The sequence below is a fragment of the Hyla sarda genome, chromosome 7 (assembly GCF_029499605.1).
Source record: "Hyla sarda isolate aHylSar1 chromosome 7, aHylSar1.hap1, whole genome shotgun sequence".
Lineage (NCBI taxonomy): Eukaryota > Metazoa > Chordata > Amphibia > Anura > Hylidae > Hyla > Hyla sarda.
In genome coordinates, this window is record NC_079195.1 from 115436644 (window position 1) to 115453306 (window position 16663).

The window sequence follows — 16663 nt, forward strand, 5'->3', positions numbered from 1 at the left end:
CCTGCATAGATAGATATGCAGGAGAATGCTGCTTCCGGGTGTACGGCGCGCGGCCTAAAAATGTTTTTCACTAAAGTGCAGTTTTTCCCCCCCAAATTTACCATTTTTATAAAGGGTAATGGGAGAAATTGCCCCCCAAAGTTTGTAACCCCATCTCTTCTGAGTATGGAAATACCCCATGTATGGACGTAAAATGCTCTGTAGGTGAACTACAATGCTCAGAAGAGAAGGAGTCACATTTGGCTTTTGGAAAGCAAATTTTGCTGAAATGTTTTTTCTGGGGGCATGTCACATTTAGGAAGCCCCTATTGTGCCAGAACAGCAACAAAAAAACCACATGGCATACTATTTTGGAAACTACACCCCTCAAGGAATGTAACAAGGGGTACAGGGTGCCTTAACACCTCTCAGGTATTTCACGACTTTTTGTTAAAGTTGGATGTGTAAATGAAAAAAAATATTTTTCACTAAAATGCAGTTTTTTCCCCAAATTTTACATTTTTACAAGGGGTAATAGGAGAAAATTACCCCCAAAATTTGTAACTTCATTTCTTCTGAAATACCCCATGTGTGGACGTGAAGTGCTCTGCTGGCGAACTACAATGCTCAGAAGAGGAGGAGCGCCATTAAGCTTTTGAAAAGGGAATTTGTTTGGAATGGAAGTCAGGGGCCATGTGTGTTTACAATGACCCCCGTGGTGCCAGAACTGTGGACCCCCCCCCCCCACATGTGACCCCATTTTGGAAACTACACCCCTCACAGAATTTAATAAGGGGTGTAGTGAGCATTTACACCCCACTGGCGTTTGACAGATATTTGGAACAGTGGGCTGAGCAAATGAAAAATTACAATTTTCATGGTCCACTGTTCCAAAAATCTGTCAGACTCCTGTGGGGCATAAATGCTCACTGCACTCCTTATTACATTACATGAGGGGTGTAGTTTCCAAAATGGGGTCACATGTTGGGGGGTCCACTGTTCTGGTACCATGGGGGCTTTGTAAACACATGTGGCCTTCAATTCCAGACAAATTTTCTCTTCAAAATCCCAATGGCGCTCCTTCTCTTCTGAGCATTGTAGTGCACCCGCAGAGCACTTTACATCCACATATGGAATATGTTCTTACTCAGAAGAAATTTGGCTACAAATTTTGGGGGGCTTTTTTCCTATTTTCCCTTGTGAAAATGAAAAATTTAGGGTAACACCATCATTTTAGTGAAAACATTTTTTTTTTTTCATTTTCCCATCCAACTTTAAAGAGGCACTGTCATTGTTAAAAATGTTTCATATATTGCAGGACTCATTATAATATGACATTTCACAATATACACCTGAAATTCAAGCTCAAAATAGCCACCACTAGGGGTTGCCTGTCTTTTAGCCAGACAGACTAGTCTAGATTTTACAGCATACTGGATACAGGCCGTAAAGCATACCGGTATCCAGTATAGGAAATTTCTATTGTGTATGCAAAACTACAGATAAAGGATGTGTGGACATGCTGGGAGCTGTAGTTTTAAAACAGCTGAAGGCAACACTGCTCTAACACAGTTATTTACAAACATTGCAGCTTCAGTTGTTACTAAACTACAACTCCCAGCATGCTGAAATAGTCAAAGCTTTCTCGGACTCCTGAATGACAAAGAAGTTGATCAGACATTCAGGAGTCTGTGAAAGATGAATGACACACATAGTGACAGCTATGCTTATTAGCATCCAGCTTTACTAGGAGAAGATAAAACAGATAGAACATGTATTCATAAAAATGCTGTACTTTTATCTAAAAAATCCTTTCACTAATTTTATAAAGATCTATTCTTATATTTATAAATTTTATCCTGTTATGAATTCACAATAATGTCTTCTGATTACTGCAGACAAACTCCAAGTATCTTCCTCTGCAGGCCCGTCGCTACAGGACAGGCAAACCAAGCATTTGCTTGGGGCCCCGAGCAGGCTCGGGGGCCCCGAGCAGAGCCAGTGCTTGCCCGTCCTGTAGCGACGGGGCAATTCCCCCCATCACCAGGGCTGGATTAACAATTATGCTCTTGGGGCTTGTGCTCCGGGCCCCAGGCATCCAGTCAAACAAGAGGGCCCCCAAATGTCTGACATTTTTTTTTTAAATAAACTCATTTGCAGCTTTGGAGTTCTTCTCACCTCACCACAATCCCGCTCCCCCCACCTCCGATGCACTTGGTATGTTCCCTCAGCCCGGACTCTTCTCTCAGCCGTCTGAGCAGGAGGAGGGGGAGGGGGGAGGAGAAAGCTGTGAGGAAAAGAGACCGCAGAGGCTGTACAACTGGGGACTGGCTATAGTAGGTGTCCCTGCATGTATATATTTATAAGCATGTGTGTGTGGATATATATATATGTGTGTACATATGTGTATGTCTATGTACTGTGCCTGTGTGTGTTACTACTGTAGATGACTATATAAAGTGCATGTGTGTATCTATATCAGTGTTTCCCAACCACTGTGCCTCCAGTTGTTGCAAAACTAAAACTCCCAGCATGCCCGGACAGCCAAAGGCTGTCTGGGCATGCTGGGAGTTTTAGTTTTGCAACCTCTGTAGGCATCCTGGTTGGGAAACACTGATCTATTATATCTGTGTGTGTATGATGCATGAACAGTATGTAATGTGTACAGTATGTGTGTTGTGTGTATGATGCATGTACAGTATGTAATGTGTACAGTGTGTTGTGTGTATATGATGCATGTACAGTATGTAATGTGTACAGTATGTGTGTATATAATACATGTACAGTATGTAATGTGTACAGTGTGTGTGTTGTGTGTAAAAGAATATGAGAGTAAAAACAAATTTTATTGGTATGCACTAAAATTAGATACACACATAGAGAGGGAAACAATGCATCATAAAAGGCGGCACCACCGGATACCCTGCAGAGGAGATGGTAGTCTAGGGGTATTGCACATAAATCCGTAATCAAACAGTACATATGAATACAGACACCATTCTAAATAATAGCAGCATATATACCAACAGTATATAAAAGTGCAGAAGTGCGAGTCAATAAGGTGCTGTATAATAAGGTGTACAGACAACCTATACACCAAAGGTAAGATATATGGTGATAAGAATCAAAAAGAGCATGATACCCACAACAGATATAACAACCACTGAAGAACTGCAGGGATCGGGATGCCGCCACTCCAACATGCGTTTTGGCATGCTGACCTTCGTCCGGGAGTGAAGGTCAGCGCGCCAAAACGCGCGTTGGAGTGGCGGCATCCCGGTCCCTGCAGTTCTTTAGTGGTTGTTATATCCGTTGTGGGTATCATGCACTTTTTGATTCTTATCACCATATACCTTACCTTTGGTGTATAGGTTGTCTGTACACCTTAATATACAGCACCTTATTGACTCGCACTTCTGCACTTTTATATACTGTTTATATACATGCTGCTATTATTTAGAATGGTGTCTGTATTCATATGTACTGTTTGATTACGGATTTATGTGCAATACCCTTTCACTACCATCTCCTCTGCAGGGTATCCGGTGGTGCCACCTTTTGTGATGCATTGTTTCCCTCTCTATGTGTGTATCTAATTTTAGTGCATATCAATAAAATTTGTTTTTACTGTCATATTTTAGTGACTCTTCTTGGGGCTTTTTGCTTTCTCTTTTCTATGTTTAGTTTTGAGTCATACTTACGGGTTTAATCTCTTTATGGAGGGTGTTACAGTGGTACTTCATTTATACCACACACCTACTTCTCTCCCCCATTTTTTGGTCTGTTTTTTCTTGTTTTGTTTGTGCATGATGCATGTACAGTATGTAATGTGTACAGTATGTGTGTTGTGTCTATGAAGCATGTACAGTATGTAATGTGTACAGTATGTGTGTTGTGTGTATAATGCATGTACAGTATGTAATGTGTACAGTGTGTTGTGTGTGTATGATTCATGTACAGTATGTAATGTGTACAGTGTGTTGTGTGTGTGTATATAATGCATGCAGTGGCGGATCAAGGGGGGGAGGGGAAATTGCCCCCCCCCCAAGATTAATTTCCCCATCACTTTTAAGGACATCCCTATTAAGGACATCCCATGCCCCTGTTAGCCCACTGACGTCCCGTGTGTGCGCCCATTGGAAAGCAACGCGGAGGAGCGGAGCAGAGAACAGGACATGTGCTGGCCAGCATGGTAAGTGACCAGCGGCACATCAGCTTCAGTGCTCTGACCACCGCACCTCCAGTCCCGGGACCTACTGCTGTGGTGGCCGGACCAGAGGAGCAGTGGTCGGAGCACTGAAGTAGGGCAGTAATCAGGCATACAGCCTCCAGCCATACACTGTATGGCTGGAGGCTGTATGTCTGTGGGGGAACATACTACGCCTAATGTGGGGAACTATACTGCACCTAATGTTGGGGGACTATACTGCACCTAATGTGGGGGAACTATACTGCACCTAATGTGGGGGAACATACTGCACCTAATGTGGAGAACTATACACCTAATGTGGGGAACTATACTGCCTAATGTGGGGGAACTATACTGCACCTAATGTGGGGAACTATACTGCCTAATGTGGGGGAACTATACAGCACATAATGTGGGGGAACTATACAGCACATAATGTGGGGACTATACTGCACCTAATGTGGGGGAACTATACTGCACCTAATGTGGGGGAACACTGCTAGCCTAATGTGGGGAGAACTCTTCTGCACCTAATGTGGGGGAACACTGCTAGCCTAATGTGGGGAGAACTCTTCTGCACCTAATGTGGAGGGGAACTCTGCTGCACCTAATGTGGAGGGGAACTCTGCTGCACCTAATGTGGGGGGAACTCTGCTGCACCTAATGTGGGGGGAACTGTGCTGCACCTAACGTGGGGGGAACTGTGCCGCACCTAACATGGGGGCGAACTGTGCTGCACCTAATGTGGGGGCTTCGTATCGACGTCGCGCTCCCAGAATTCAAGGGCCGGCGTTACTATGTCCTGACGCCGGCCCTAGAGCGTGACGTGCTTTAACATCGGGGGGGGGGGGGGGGGGGGGGGGGCCTCCATGTCCATTTTGCTTGGGGCCCCCAAATTCCTTCAAACGGCCCTGTTCCTCTGATACAGCATAAAACCAGAGAGGAAAGGGTTACAGAATAGAGAGTACTGATTGGCTGACTGTACAGGCTTGCTCCTGTGAGGGAGACAGACTGACACGCGCCCCTCCAGCCTGCACTATGAAAAAGTAACTCACCAGCACATAAATGCTTATATCTCTGGATATATAGGTCCGAGACACATACAAATTATATGCACATGATCAGGATTGGGTCCTGAGTAACATCACTTTTTTTTGCACTATGACAGGTACGCTTTCATTAAAATTCTTCAAACACCTGTGGGGTGTTAAGGCTCACTATACCCCTTGTTACATTCTGTGAGGGTGTAGTTTCCAAAATGGGGTCACATGTCAGTATTTATTTTTTTGCGTTTATGTCAGAACCGCTGTAAAATCAGCCACCCCTGTGCAAATCACCAATTTAGGCCTCAAATGTACATAGTGCGCTCTCACTCCTGAGCCTTGTTGTGCGCCTGCCGAGCATTTTACGCCCACATATGGGGTATTTCCGTACTCAGGAGAAATTGCATTACAAATTTTGGGGGTCTTTTTTTCCTTTTACCTCTTGTGAAAATAAAAAGTATGGGGCAACACCAGCATGTTAGTGTAACATTTTTTTTTTACACTAACAGGCTGGTGTAGACCCCAACTTTTCTTTTTCATAAGGGGTAAAAGGAGAAAAAGCCCCCATAATTTGTAGTGCAATTTCTCCCGAGTCCGGGAATACCCCATATGTGGCACTAAACTGTTTCCTTGAAATACGACAGGGCTCTGAAGTGAGAGAGTGCCATGCGCATTTGAGGACTAAATTAGGGATTGCATAGGGGTGGACATAGGGGTATTCTACGCCAGTGATTCCCAAACAGGGTGCCTCCAGCTGTTGCTAAACTCCCAGCATGCCTGGACAGTCAGTGGCTGTCCGGAAATGCTGGGAGTTGTTGTTTTGCAACAGCTGAAGGCTCTGTTTTGGAAACACTGCCGTACAATACGTTTTTCATTTTTATTGCGAGGGACAGTGTAAGGGGTGTATATGTTGTGTTTTACCCTTTATTATGTTTAAGTGTAGTGTAGTGTTTTTAGGGTACATTCACACTGGTGGCGGTTTACAGTGAGCTTAACGCTAGGAGTATGCGCTGCGGCAAAAAATTTGCAGGAAGCAGGAAACTTACTGTAAACCTGCCCATGTGAATGTACCCTGACCTACAATGGCCCCTACATACGATCATTTCAACTTACGATGGCCTCTCAGAGGCCATCGCATGGTGAAGGCAGCATCAGCATACTATGCTTTTGTATGTCGGGCCATCGCATAAATGGCTATCCGGCAGCGCTGACTGCTTCAGCTGCCGCCAGATAGCCGTTTACGGTGCCCCGTGTGGTCCATTGACGATCACTTACCTGTCCTTAGGGCTCCGGAGCGTCCTCTTCGGGATCCCCTGCATCATCGGCACTCTCAATCGTCGTCATCACGTCGCTGCGCACGCCGTCCCGTCATCCAATAGGAGCGGCATGCGGAGCGACGTGATGGCGGCGACTGAAAGTGAGGATGCCGGGGAAGCAGAGGCCTTGCTGGAGTGTCTGAGACACCCCGGGGACACGGCGACAGCGATGGAAGGCGACATCCAGGGCAGCGGTGATGAGCGGTGACGGTCCGGAGCAGCGGGGACACGTGAGGATAACCTCCAATACCAGTGATCTTCAACCTGCGGACCTCCAGATGTTGTAAAACTACAACTCCCAGCATGCCCGGATAGCCGTTGGCTGTCCGGGCATGCTGGGTGTTGTAGTTTTGCAACATCTGGAGGTCCGCTGGAGGGAGAGACCACTGTACCAGACACCAGTGAATCTCTAAATATCGTGAACAAGGGTACAGATATTACTGAACTTAGTTCTCTAAGAACTCTTGGGTGCAATCCATCTGGCCCTGGAGATTTGCTTACATTTAAATTACTTAACTTACCTTGTACCATTTCTACATTAAGCCAGTTCAGTACATTGCATGATGTGTTACCAGCACTGACCTGGCCAATGTCAGCTCCTCCTTCTTCCTTAGTATATACAGAACTAAAGAAATTCAGTAGTTCTGCTTTCTCGATATTGTCTGTGACAACCTCCCCATTATCATTATTAAGGGGTCCTACATGCTCTGTCCTTGGTTTTTTTGCATTTATATATCTAAAAAAAATATTTAGGGTTAGTTTTGCTTTCTTTGGCCACCTGTCTCTCATTTTGAATTTTTGCTGTTTTTATTACATTTTTACAGATTTTATTAAGCTCCTTGTACTGTTTAAATGTATTTTTTTAGACAATTTTTTTGTTGTTTATTGCTCTTTACATCATTTTTCAGCTATGTAGGATTTAGTTTTAATCGTTTATATTTGTTCCCCTTTGGTATATATTTAGCTGTATAGTTATTTAGAGTTGATTTAAAGATGTCCCATTTACCTTCTGCATCAGCATTTGAGAACACCTCCCCCCAGTCTATGTCCTGTAGTGCAGCCCTCAACCCAGGGAAGTTTGCCTTTTTAAAGTTATATGTTTTTGCTTTCCCCGTCTGTCTTTGTTTTCTACATTTTAAGTCAAAAGTAACTATATTGTGGTCGCTATTACCAAGGTTTTCCCGCACAGTTACATTACCAACCAGCTCTGCGTAGTTGGAAATGATCAGATCCAACAAGGCATCACTTCTTGTTGTGTCCTCCACAAACTGGCCCATAAAATTATCCTGCAATAAATTTAGGAATTGTCGCCCCTTTGTAGTTTTAGCCAACCCTGGACCCCAATCTATATCTCATAGTTAAAATCTCCCATGATTACCACTGTACCTGCCCGGGCGGCCCTCTCTATTTGTTTATGAAGCCGACCTTCTATCTCTTCAGTGATATTAGGGGGTCTGTAGATTACCCCAAGTATTATTTTTTCAGTATTTTCCTCCTTTTGTAATTCTACCCACAGTGATTCCACATCCTCAGAATCATCACACACTATGGCATCGTTCACACTAACTTTCATACTTGTTACATACAGACAGACTCCACCACCTTTTCTGTTCATTCTATCTTTGCGAAACAATGTAAACCCCTGCAGATTGACAGCCCAGTTGCAAAACTACAACTCCTAGCATGTACTTATCGCCGAAGGGCATTCTGGGAGATGTAGTTATGCAACAGCTTGAGGTACGCAACAACAACTCCCAGCATGCAGAGACAGCTGTTTGGGCATGCTGGGATTTGCAGTTTTGCAACATCTGGAGGGCTACAATTTAGAGATCTCCAAACTGTGGCCCTCCAGCTGTTGCAAAACTACAAATCCCTGCATGCCCAAACAGCTGTCTGGGCATGCTGGGAGTTGTAGTTTTGCAACATCTGGAGGGTTACAGTTTAGAGACCACTGTATAGTGGTCTCAAACTGTACCCTCCAGGTGTTGCTAGGCAACTTACCGACTTCCGTCGGATCCAGGGACCCTCCACCGATCGTCGCCCGCAGCCTCGCCCAGCCTCGGGTAAGTGGACGTTGACTATCTGTCGGTTCCCGTTTTGCCCTGTCTATTGTGGGTGGGCAGAACGGGGAAACCGAAAGTAAAGCCCCCCGCCCACGATCTGCTATTGGTGATCGCGTCTAGACCACCAATAGCAGGGATTGGAACCCCTGCCACCTCACTCCTATCCCTTCAGGGGGATTGTGGGTGTCTTGGACAACCCCGATCCCCCTTATTTTCTGGGTCACCATAGACCCGGAATAGCCGCAAATCGCAAGTGTGAATTCACTTGCGATATGCGGTGATCGCCGACATGGGGGGGGGGGGGGCTGATGACCCCCCTGGGCATTTGCACGGGGTGCCTGCTGATAGATATCAGCAGCCAACCCCGTCCGGTTCCCGCCCGCCCTTGGTACTTAACCCCTTAAGGACCCGGGGGTTTTTCCGTTTTTGATTTTCGTTTTTTTCCTCCTTATCTTTAAAAAATAACTCTTTAAATTTTTCACCTAAAAATCCATATGATGGCTTATTTCTTGTACCACCAATTCTACTTTGTAATGACGTCAGTCATTTTACCCAAAAATATACGGCAAAACGGAAAAAAATCAATGTGAGACAAAATTGGAAAAAAAAACACCATTTTGTAACTTTTGGGGGCTTCCGTTTCTGCACAGTACATTTTTTGGTAAAAATGACACCCACTTTTTATTCTGTAGGTCCATACGGTTAAAATGATACCCTACTTATATAGGTTTGATTTTGCCGTACTTCTGGAAAAAATCCTAACTTCATGCAGGAAAATTTATACGTTTAAAATTGTCATCTTCTGACCCCAATAACTTTTTTATTTTTCCGCGTATGGGGCGGTATGAGGGCTCATTTTTTGCGCCGTGATCTGAAGTTTTTAGCGGTACCATTTATTGATATAAAAAGTGACCAAAAATGCACTATGTTGGACTTTTGAATTTTTTTGCGCGTACGCCATTGACCATGCAGTTTAATTAATTAATTATATATTTTTATAATTCGGACATTTCCGCACGCGGCGATACCACATATGTTTATTTTTATTTACAGGGTTTTTTTTTAATGGGAAAAGGGGGGTGATTCAAACTTTTAATAGGGGAGGGGTTAAATTATGTTTATTCACTTTTTTTTTGCAGTGTTATAGCTTCCATAGGGACCTATAACACTGCACACACTGATCTTTCACATTGATCACTGGTTTCTCATAAGAAACCAGTGATCGATGATTCTGCCGCTTGACTGCTCATGCCTGGATCTCAGGCACTGAGCAGTCATTCGGTGATCGGACAGCGAGGAGGCAGGTAGGGACCCTCCAGCTGTCCGGTAAGCTGTTCGGGATGCCGCGATTTCCCCACGGCTATCCCAAACAGCTCACTGAGCTAACCGGCATGGTTTCACTTTTATTTTAGACGCGGCCGATCCATGCGTCCGCTCCTCCCCCAGCTCTCCGAACATTTCCGAAGCTAGAGCTCGGGGAGGACAGAGCAAGGGGAGAGAGAAGGTCCACGCCCCCTCCCTCATCTCCCCTCCCTGAGCTTGGCTGCTACGGCACGCCCCCTCTCTGAGGACATAGATCGCCACGGCAGGTCCCCTCCCTCATCTCCACTCCCTGAGGACGTAGAGCAGTGCTCCCAATGAGCTCTATGTGTAAAGGGGGACATACTGCAGGGGCTAAAGGGGGACATACTGCACGGGCTAAATGTCCCCCTTTAGCCCGTGCAGTATGTCCCCCTTTAGCCCGTGCAGTATGTCCCCTTAAGCCCGTGCAGTATGTCCCCCTTTAGCCCCTGCAGTATGTCCCCCTTTACACATAGAGCTCATTGGGAGCACTGCTCTATGTCCTCAGGGAGGGGAGATGGGGGAGGGGACCTGCCGTGGAGATTTACGTCCTCAGGGAGGGGAGATGAGGGAGGGGACCTGCCGTGGAGATCTATGTCCTCAGGGAGGGGGCGTGCCGTAGAGATCTGCATCCAGCCGAGCAGCCGAGCTCAGGGAGGGGAGATGAGGGAGGGGGCGTGGACCTTCTCTCTCCCCTTGCTCTGCCCTCCCCCAGTTCTAGCTTCGGAAATGTTCGGAGAGCTGGGGGAGGAGCGGACGCATGGATCTACGGGGGCGCAAAAAACCACCTCACACCGGCCGTGGCCCCGCGTTATAGATCGGGAGCGGACTCAGGGCGTAAAGGTACGCCCTGGGTCCTTAACAGGTTAAGTACCAGGGAGCAAAGGCGTACCTGTACGCCCTTGGTCCTTAAGGGGTTAAAGAGTACCTGTCACCAAACTAAACTTTTAATATAGTGTTCCTTATGTAATTATAGGACACTTTGCTATTTGCTTGCTGTTAAAATTCTCAAATTTATATTTTTTTAATGTGATTAAAAAAAAAAAGGCCACTAGGTCTGTTCTGTTGCCTGCCGCAAGTCAAACAGTTAGTTTGGTCTCCTCCCGGCCTGGCAGGAGACCACACTCAGGAAGTGTGTGCGGGGTATGGTGAGGCACAGCTCTCGCAGGCTTCAGTGATGTTGCGCCTGTGCGGAACGCTGACTTTCTCCTGCCAGGAGCTCTATGTGTTATCAAGGGGAAAGGTATAATACACAGCTTTTTAAAACTTGGAGAAACTTTTTAAGGGCAGGAGGGGTAGTTAGGAAATATAATATGAGTTAGTTTAGAAAATATGGTTTGATGAGAGGTACTCTTTAAGGGGTTTAAAGGACATTAGATGTGTGGTATTTTTGAACATTTTCTTTCAAATTGCAAATCATCTAATTAAAAATAAATCATTGAATGACACGAATCACAACTTGTAATGTACATACGGTGTCTGTCAGCCGTATCTCTGTCCCGCATCAGGCGAAACAGCGTCCCGCTTCCTCCCTCAGACCAATCTCCAGTCACTCATCAGCCACAACTCCCCCTCCGTCATTCGAAACTCCCTCATCCCTCAGACAAAAAACTTCTTGCCGTATAGCAAAGCCGAATCAGCTCCCTGCTATACGGGTTCTGCTATACATGCTATTCAGTGTCGGCTTTGCTATACAGACTCTGTAGAACATGAAGTACACGTGAAAGTTTCACAGTTTCGACTCTGCTATACATGCTGTGCAGCATCAGCAGGAAGTTTTGTCTGAGGGAGAATCGTCTGAGAGATGACGGAGTTTCGGATGAGGGAGTTGTGGCTGATGGATGACGGCGATTGGTGTAAGGGAGGAGACGGGATGCTGTTTTGCCTGACGGGGGACGGAGTTGCGGCTGATGATTGACGGATATTAGCCCGAGGGAGGAGGCGGGATGCTGTTTCACCTGACGCGGTACGGCTGACGATGTCCTAAAATGGACGCCTTATGTACCGTCCTCCCTGAGCCTAACCACCCCTAATAATGTGTGATGAGCCCCTTAACACGTTATTAATCTTGTCTCTGACCCTTATACAGTGAAATCTTCCTTAGTGAACACCTCACATTAGGGGACAGTTTTTAATTCCCCGGCCGAGTCCCATAGGACTTAATGTATTTGCACTCTACAATTAGGGGACATTCCCAATAACGGTTGTGGACAAACCCAATAGGGGAAAATAGGGGACAAAGCACTTCCAATAGGGGACAAAACACACCCAATAGGGGACAACTAAGCTTATGTGCCACCCTACCTTGTACACAGGTCTGCCATCAAAGGGGGGGTACAGCCAATACCCCAGTAAGTGGCTCAGGTTTACAGGGGGCCCTGGCCCCTGCTGGACCCCCCTGTAGCAGCTCCAGCACACCCACTGTGCCAAATCCTCCCCCCTGTGCCAAATCATCCCCCCCCCATGCCAAATCATTCCCTCATCCCCTTGTCAAATCTCCCCCCCCCATGCCAAATCATTCCTCCATTCTCTCATTCCCCTGTTCTTACCTGGCCTAAAGAGATGGAAGAGTGCTCCATAGTGTAAAACCGCCAATGTGTAATTTAATGGTGAATTTAGGAACTCTTACCAAAGGCGGTTGTGTGAGCTCACACACAACAATGGTCAGCGTGAGTGAGTATATGGCCCAGTCTGCAGCCTCCCCAATCAGGCTGGGTTCACATCACATTTTCAGCCATTTTTGCCCTGTATGTGGTTTTCCACCGGACCTAAAACCGTGGTCAACCACAGTTTTAGGTCAGGTGGGAAAAATGAGCCAACCGGAGTCAGCGTTTCACTCCAGTCGGCTCATTGAAATTAATTACATATGGGCGGCATACGGCAAGGATACGGGAGCGCCCGGTTTTAGCTTCCCCCAGCCATATGCGGTGCTGTATGGCTGAAAACGTGATGTGAACCCAGCCTCATATGGGCAATACCAGGTGAGGACTTCCAAGGGATGGACATGTCAGGTGAGTAGAAAGGGTTTATTTAAAAGAATGCAATGCTTGAACGGTTTCATCAAGCAACAATGAAATCCGTTGCATTGTTTTAAAGGGTAGCTCCCACCATCAATTTTTTTTCTGTCCCTGCCCATTGCCCATCTATCCCTAACCCCCTCCCTGCCTTTACTTTTTTTTTTTTTACTATATTAAAATGCCTTTTTGTCTGCCTGGCAGTGTGCTCACTACCAGGCAGACTTCCCCAGCAGGCGCAACGTCACTGATGCCAGCTGGGGACGACACTTCCGCCCTTAGTTCACTATACAGGGTGTCTCCAGCTGTTTTCCCACTGCAACTCCCAGCTTGCCCTGACATCTATTGGCAGTCAGGGCATGCTGGGAGTTGTAGTAGTGAAACAGCTGGAGGAGCCCTGTGGTGAAAACAATAAATTTGTTACCGCAGCAGTGCTACTCTCCCCCCGACCCCCCCCAGCGCAGCAGTGCTACTTCGGGAGCAGCAGCGGCGGCGTTCTCCCGAACCCCGCCCCCCCCCATGCCTCTAGCGCTGAGCGGTGGCGACCCCGAACCCCGCTTCCCCCACCCCATTCCTCTAGTGGTGCAGACTTACCGGAGGATCAATGAGCTGCCTCCAGACGGGGTAAAGGGGGCAGGCGGGAATGAGCACGAGGCCAGTGGAGCTGGCCAATGCGAGCAGCCCCAGCTATCAGCGTGCTCGCTCTCGCCTGTTTGATTGACAGGCGGGAGCGAGCACCGCAGTGACTGGATTTCGACTCATTGCCAGGCTTAAATGAGTCAAAATTCAGTAGTGACGTAACTGCTGAATGCATTCGGCCACTAGGAGGGCGACCCCTAGTGGCCGAATTTAAAAGTGATTTTAAACTTGTTTAAAATCACTTTTTTTTAATTAAATTATATTAGAGATATGTTGTAGTATTTAAGTACTACAACATATCAATTTTTAGATTTCATGACAGTGCCCATTTAAATAAACCCTTTCTACTCATCTTACCTCACCTGGTACTGCTTCTTACCTGGCCAGCAGGCAATGATGAGTGACGCTCCTATGCTCTCCACTCAGTGAGGACAGTGACGGCCGTGAGCAGCAGCAGCTGCCCGAAGTGATGAGTGACGCTCCTCTGTGCTTCACTCACTGAGGGCAGTGGCAGTACGGAGTGTCACTCATCACTACTGGCAGCCGCTACTGCCCTCATTGAGTGAAGCACAGAGGAGCGTCACTCATCACTGCCTGCTGGCCAGGAAAGAAGTAAGAACAGGGGGGGGATGAGGGAATGGTGGAATGCTTTGGCGTGCGGGGGGAATGATTTGGCATTACTTTTCCTAATTAATTATATTGTTGAGATTTTTTTAAAGCCTTATTACAGTGCAAAATGATTTATTTATATTAAGCTTTTTATCGTGTTTTGTAGGTAATTACACTCTGGAGTGAGTACAGAACATTATTCCGTCATTTAGAATGATCTTTAAGCCTTTTTCCCAGTAGGGGTCATATCCCAATTGTGGACACTTTTTATTCCCCGTGAGTGTCCGCTATTGGGAGATTCTACTGTACTCGTTTACTACACCGAGCCCCTCAGCCAGTTTACATTCTGCCCTTGCCCTCCTCTGAGGTCTTCTCCTTAAGCTAGATTCACACTATGAAATCTCAAGACAGAAAAATTCCATCTAGAGATTCCGAGTGCAGCCAGAATCAGTCAGCGCTAGGACCGCGCATACATTGGAGTCCCCAATAGAGGGCTATGTCTTCCGCGAGTGGATCCGCCTGAAGAATGAGAACCACCATTCTTCAGGCAGAAATTTTAAAGCGAATTTTCCGCTCACAATATCTGCTTCAAAAATTACAAAGTGTGAATTGGTGAACTGAAAACCCATTGACTAGCATTTTGACTACAATTTCTGTCTGCAATTTCAAAGCAGAATTGCAGGCAGAAATTCTGTAGTGTGAACCTAGCCTTACGGTTATCACTTGGAGCTAAGCTTCCTGTACCCTTTGTCTGTATTGAGCCCAATGCTCTTAACACTGCACTGGAGCCTTCACACTCTTATCAGCTGCTCTATGCCCAGGTCACTAAGCCCCCCGTTATTGCCACAGATGGGACCCCTCCATTACAGCCTCCTCTCATATTGCTTTGTGCTCTGTCATCAACCTGCACTGAGCCCGTTACCTCCCTGGATGAGGCCTCTTTCTGTTATTACCCTGCACTGGGCCCTTTAGGCTGTTACTGCCCTGAATGAGGCCCCTCCGCCATTATCCTGCACTGGGCCCCTCTGTCATTGCCCCCTGCACTGGGCCCCTCCGCCGTTATCCTGCACCGGGCCCCTCTGTCATTGCCCCCTGCACTGGGCCCCTCCGCCGTTATCCTGCACTGGGCCCCTCTGTCATTGCCCCCTGCACTGGGCCCCTGCGCCGTTATCCTGCACTGGGCCCCTCTGTCATTGCCCCCTGCACTGGGCCCCTCCGCCGTTATCCTGCACTGGGCCCCTCCGCCGTTATCCTGCACTGAGCGCCTCTGTCATTGCCCCCTGCACTGGGCCCCTCCGCCGTTATCCTGCACTGGGCCCCTCTGTCATTGCCCCCTGCACTGGGCCCCTCCGCCGTTATCCTGCACTGGGCCCCTCTGTCATTGACCCCCTGCACTGGGCCCCTCCGCCGTTATCCTGCACTGAGCGCCTCTGTCATTGCCCCCTGCACTGGGCCCCTCCGCCGTTATCCTGCACTGGGCCCCTCTGTCATTGCCCCCCTGCACTGGGCCCCTCCGCCGTTATCCTGCACTGGGCCCCTCTGTCATTGCCCCCTGCACTGGGCCCCTCCGCCATTATCCTGCACTGAGCCCCTCTGTCATTGCCCCCTGCACTGGGCCCCTCCGCCGTTATCCTGCACTGGGCCCCTCCGCCGTTATCCTGCACTGAGCCCCTCTGTCATTGCCCCCTGCACTGGGCCCCTCCGCCGTTATCCTGCACTGGGCCCCTCTGTCATTGCCCCCCTGCACTGGGCCCCTCCGCCGTTATCCTGCACTGGGCCCCTCTGTCATTGCCCCCTGCACTGGGCCCCTCCGCCGTTATCCTGCACTGAGCCCCTCTGTCATTGCCCCCTGCACTGGGCCCCTCCGCCGTTATCCTGCACTGGGCCCCTCTGTCATTGCCCCCTGCACTGGGCCCCTCCGCCATTATCCTGCACTGAGCCCCTCTGTCATTGCCCCCTGCACTGGGCCCCTCCGCCGTTATCCTGCACTGAGCCCCTCTGTCATTGCCCCCTGCACTGGGCCCCTCCACCGTTATCCTGCACTGGGCCCCTCTGTCATTGCCCCCTGCACTGGGCCCCTCCGCCATTATCCTGCACTGAGCCCCTCTGTCATTGCCCCCTGCACTGGGCCCCTCCGCCGTTATCCTGCACTGAGCCCCTCTGTCATTGCCCCCTGCACTGGGCCCCTCCGCCGTTATCCTGCACTGGGCCCCTCTGTCATTGCCCCCTGCACTGGGCCCCTCCGCCGTTATCCTGCACTGGGCCCCTCTGTCATTGCCCCCTGCACTGGGCCCCTCCGCCGTTATCCTGCACTGGGCCCCTCTGTCATTGCCCCCTGCACTGGGCCCCTCCGCCGTTATCCTGCACTGGGCCCCTCTGTCATTGCCCCCTGCACTGGGCCCCTCCGCCGTTATCCTGCACTGGGCCCCTCTGTCATTGCCCCCTGCACTGGGCCCCTCCGCCGTTATCC